Source organism: Lathamus discolor, chromosome 5 (assembly GCF_037157495.1).
Source record: "Lathamus discolor isolate bLatDis1 chromosome 5, bLatDis1.hap1, whole genome shotgun sequence".
NCBI lineage: Eukaryota > Metazoa > Chordata > Aves > Psittaciformes > Psittacidae > Lathamus > Lathamus discolor.
In genome coordinates, this window is record NC_088888.1 from 113,962,976 (window position 1) to 113,968,582 (window position 5,607).

Sequence of the window (5,607 nt, forward strand, 5' to 3'; positions counted from 1 at the left end):
AGCCTTTCTCTGAAAAAGGCAGGTATGTCCTTCTAAAGCAAGAAAATACTGTCTTGAATCCAAGCAGCTCGGAGAGTAATTATTCTTGGCAAATGTGAATCAATACGAGCACAATGCAGCTCTGCCCACAGCTGACAAATGGCAGCACACAGTGTAGCTCGGGTGAGCTTCTTTCATCGCCATCCTGCCCTGCTTTGCCTGCAAGAGCAAACTGCAGCGCTCCAGAAAAAACAAGTGGCGCTCTGGGGAACATGGATGGATGTGCCAGTCTCTTCAGGTCGAGTGGTTTTGCTAAAGCTGAACATTGCACTCACATCTCCCCCATCTCACCGAGGCTCAAAAGCAAAGGGAAGTGGAGCAAACCAGTTCTGTGGTGGTTGTTCTTGCTGTGCTGGTTTGCATGCAGGTGTGTCAGGAGGAGAAAGTGGAGAAAATGACTGTGAGACCACTGAAATACCGTGTTCCTGTCACTGGCAAGCCTTGCTGTCAAACCTTGCTGTCAAACTCTGCTGACAAACCTTGCCAGTCCTGGGAGAGGCTTTTTGCTTGGCTGAACTCCAGGCTCAAACATTTGGGTGGGGAGAACCAGGTTCATTCCTGGAGAAACCAAGATGCTCCAGCTCCGATTGCATGTTGTCTTTGCATTCTGTTCGAAAAACAGGGCTGCTGCTGAAGTGCTCACATGTCACAGAGGCAATCTTTAGGCTTCTGTTATTATTTAAATTTTAACCTCTTATCTTGTGTTCTTATCCTCCTTGGTCACAGAAGCACACTCAGGTTAGTCCCATGCTTTCCAGGTGTTCTCCAGCCATGCCAGTTTGTCCACAAAATTCAGATTGGACCTGTGTCCTGGATAAACTTTGGTCCATCACAGAAAAATAATTCCAGCATGCACTGGCCTTAGGGGAGTGTTTAAGCAAGGTGATCTAGGTGAGTATTTACTAGAGGGAGGCTGGGAAGTGTTTCAGTACATGTGTGCCTGCAGTCAGCAGCATTTTGGCCCAGGTGGTGGGTGCATGCTTTGAAGCAGGGGCTGTGGTGCTAGGAGATGTCATTAATCCTACAGGATGCAGAGTGAGGGGTCTGGGCCAAGCATTTCTCTAATGCAAATGCTAGACTTGCAGGTGCTCCCTATAGAAAGGAGCTAATCAGTGTTTCTGATGGGATGGGTGGTGGGGAGGAGGCCCTGACCATGTTCACAAGGGTGGCTGCAAGTACCTGGAAATCCCAGGCAATACACACATTCAAGGGAAAATCCTGTGGCTGCAAGTACCTGGAAATCCAAGGCATTACACAGATTCAAGGGAAAATCCTGTGTCTGCTGCTTCCTGGTAGCTAGGGGAGGAAGTGCCTGCAGCTGCTGTGATGAGCCCAGGATGTATGGTGGGACCAGATGTGCTGCCATGTGGCTCCCCCAGGGCAGCAGCCCACAGCTCTCAAGGGCAAGTGCCCCATAGCCAGGCCCCATCTCATCACAACCTGGCTGTGTCTGACTTCTCTTACTCTTGCTTTGCTGCTAGGAAACAGGAAGAGCAAGATAACCTTGAAGATTTTATAACCTGGGACTCATTCCTACTTCTCCTTTGCTCCTGGCAATGTACCAATTATTAATTAACAGGCAAATACTGCTGAGAAAAGGCACATGAGTACATAGCTCATTTCCATAGCTGCAAATGCCATAGCCCCCCATCAGCTTTCATACCAGTGAACCCAATTGCAATGACAGCAATGAATAAATAGCCTGGAAAAAATAGAAACAGTTTTGAACCTGATAAAAAATGAGAGTTGAATCCTTTTAAAAGACTCTTTTCTGGCTGTTGTGCATATCACACTACCTATGGAAAAACTTGGACAACAAGAATTTGTGTCACCAAGTGACACAATACCAGTGCCCTGAACACACGACTTCCCTGTAACCTGCCCCTGAGAAATGTCTGATGCTCTGCAACTCACTGGGAAGGGCTGTATACTGGGTCTAATCATTTGCATCATGATGCTGAGTGAAGGTGGTATTTTTGAATATGTAGGCAAAAAAGTTATTCCAGATTCAGGCCAATTTAAACTGTGTATGTGCTGCTGAGAACAGCTGCAATTAAAAGCATCTGCTCTCTTTCTCAGGAAAAAAAAAGAAAAAGCAAGTATTTACTAATGTGCCCATAACAAAGCTCAGCTTTAAAGACCTGAATCATGAAAATCCTGCTTCCTTTCTAATGAAACAAACTTCAGAACAACTTTAACATAAAATTTTTCATGGCTTCCTTAGCTTCACCCAAGCACAACCAGCCATCCAGGAGAGGTCGTACATCTGTGTTTAGATGCAGTCCCGATGCTATGATTCTATGTTCTACTTCGTCCTACTGTGCACAGTAGGGTCCATACTCACTCACAGTCACACTGGCAGATGTAATGAGTGTCTGCTCCACCACCCGTGTTTTAAAAAGTGTATTTTTATAAGGTTACTTCTTACTGTGGCACCTCACTACCTCACTACCTGTCTCAACAGCTGGATACCAAATCCTCTTTCCCAGCAGGCTCTGTCAAAGCAACAATAACAACAGCAAGAGCTTGGGAACAGTATGTCTGTGTGCTGTTAGGAACTGGTTCCAATTAATTAATGTATAAGGTTGTATCAGGTCATGACACAGCATGGCAGGGCATTCGTGTCCTTGAGTTGTTTTCTCCTGTCTCAGTGGCCGTGAGCAACACGGTCTGAAAAGGGAGAGATATAAATAAAATACAATACATATAAATCTGAGAGCAACTGAGGTGCTTCTCTGCAAAGGAGTTGGTTAGCTGGTGCTAGCCAGTGTCCTCGCCTCATCCCTGAAACCACAGTGGGGACAGGAAGGTGTCATGACCCCCAGTAAGAATGCATGGGGCAGGAGGGAAGGAGGCTGCTTTGAAGAGAAGCCTGAAGGAGGATGTCATGGCAGGATAGGGGGGAGAGTTGCTTCGTTAGGACTGTTTAGTGCTAACGAGACTTCATTAAACCTGATGACTGACAGAGGAGATTCGAGTTGAGAGCTAGAGCAGTTTTCAGGCGGCTGCAGCAGGCTGAGGCACACTGAAGCTTGGCAGTCTCTACCCCAGGACTGTGCTACACTCACCATTACTCCTACTGGGTCCTGTTAATTGTCAGCATCAGGTAAGAAACATCCCGAGGCTTAATGATGCATGGATTTGGGGAAGGTCAAGCTGCCTGCACTCGGGGCAGCAGGACTGGAAAGTGCGCTCCTGACTTACCCCTTGCTGGGGTTTGTAGGGTATAGCTGCACTGAGCACAGTGGGGGCAATGCAGTTAGGCAGTGTTTTGAAAATACACTGTGCTCAGTGGCAATGTCAGTTCTAGGTATTTTCCTCCTTTCAGCTAATTTTTGAGGCTCAGCTGCCAGTTGGATCACGGAATATATTTGTATTAAAACACCTCCCCCTCCTCGAGGTTTCACAACACAGCCCCGTGACCAGTTGAGTCGGTGTGATTACAGAGGAGCAGGCATGGCTGTGGGGTGGGACCAGGAGGAGGGAGAAGTGTCCTTCCCCTAAAGACAGCAAGACCATTTCACTACTGGCCAAAATTTACATCTTCAGTGTCCTTTTCCAGGCTCCTTAGCACCCAGTGTTACATGACACGCTGTTCTGGTTGATTTTTGGTTTCCTCTTTTCTTTATTGATCTCAAAACACATTGTTATGAAATCTCCCATGCAGTGGAGCAAAGTTCCTGGCTGTCAGAATCTTAATTCTCCTTTGAAGCCTTGTGTTACTTAATGAGCAAAGATGCTTGCTGATTTAGGGTAACTCCTCCCTTCGCTGTAATCTTTCTACTTCGATGAAAAGGACAGCTTTACTCAGACATGAAGTACATATATAAATATTTGAAGAGGAATGAAATATGTAATGTCCCTCCCAATGCACTGTGGATAGGGACGTTCCTTTCAGACACCTAAAGGAGATTTTTGAGCAGGAGACTCACAGGTTTTCTCTGGGCCTCCAATACGTAATGACACAGAGTTTAGCGCGTACTGTGGGCACTCGTGCTGTTTACCAAACCAGCTTTTGTTGCTGTATGTATCAGCTACTGAAGCTTGAGGAAAATGAGTGCTGTAAAATTAAAGTGCATAAACGTGCATTTTTGTGGGTCGTGGGGACATGCTTACCTCTCCCTCTGCAATGAAAACAGTTTTTAAGTGACTGTGCCAGGTGACATTGAGATAATTGCTTTGGTTTGGGCCTCTCCTTATATTGGATTGAGAATGCAGGTGCTAAAAATAGAAACAAATGGCATGTGTTCATTTTCTTCCTGGGTAGGATAAAAAGCTGTGAGGTTCACAGTCCAAGGGAGCTCTAAATCTGTTTGCTGGTGGCTATTGATCTGGCCCTGATGAGTCTGAAGACTGTACTCCTTGCTGTAACAGCACACAGTTGTATGCTTTATTTCAGTAAGCATCCCGCGTCTTGGAGATTTCTCTAGTTTGTTTCAATAAGGGTGTCTCGCCAGGATTTGTAGTCCCATCAATTTAGCAAGTAAGCAAACGGCAAAGAAGAGAGTTACTGATGAGTGAGTCAGGCATGATTAGTATCAGCTCTGGAGGGCAAATTTCCAAAATCTGGAGCTCTCAGAGACTTATTTACCAAGAGAAGCACGGAGAGCCTAAACCAATCCTTTCCTTCTCCTCCCCCCACTAACAGAAGCTTTGCAGGCCATCACATAAAGCTGAGCCAGTTTCAATTACTTTACTTAAAAATGAGAAACCTTATAAAAAGGTGATGTGGAATGTCAGGTTTTTAGCAAGGCTTTGATGCTGTGTGGAAAAAACCCCAAAGGAATGAACATTGTCATAAGGCAAGGTAAGTGACCAGCTGCCCCTGTGGCTCTTAGAGGCCACCAGCCTGTAAACCTAGGTTTTACCTCAGAAACATGCGTTTATTATTACAGGAGGGAGGGACGGAGGTGGCAGCTCACCTCCCACTAACGAAGCTGGCAGACATAAATGCGCTGGTGTCTGCCTTTCTGCCAGGTCAAGCACTGCTCCCTCCTTGCGGGAATGGCCCTCAGACCCGGCGCCCTCCACTTGGTGGGGAGGCCCGGGGTGACTCCTCCCTCCTGTGCCGACAGCGATGGCGTGCTTCGCAGCGAGCTACTGCTCTGGGGCCATGCCGGGGACACGAATTTCCCCTCCCATACGCGTTTTACCTCACGACCTGTGAGGCGTCGAGGGAAAACATGGCGGAAGGGAGGCCGGGCTGCGGGCGGTCACCAAGTCAGCGGGTTCAGGAGCGGGGGACAAGCGGCAGCCGTGGGCTCGGAAGCGGGCCCGCGGGACAGGATGGAGAGAGGCGGTGCCGAGGGAGGGGTGAGGGAAGACGGCGTCCTGCTGGGGCAGAGGCAGGCCAGGCGGCAGTGCCATGGCCCCCGCCTCCGCCCGCCCGCCCGTTCCTCCAGGCATACAACCGCGCGGCAGCCACGGCCACAACTGCGGCCAGAAGGGGCGCAGGGCCCCCCTCACCTCACCCCTCCCCAGCCCACCTCCCCGCTCCACCAATCCGCTGCGCCGCCGGCGGGGCAGGGGCGTGGCTTCAGCGGGAGGGCTGCTCCCTCTCTGTGGCTC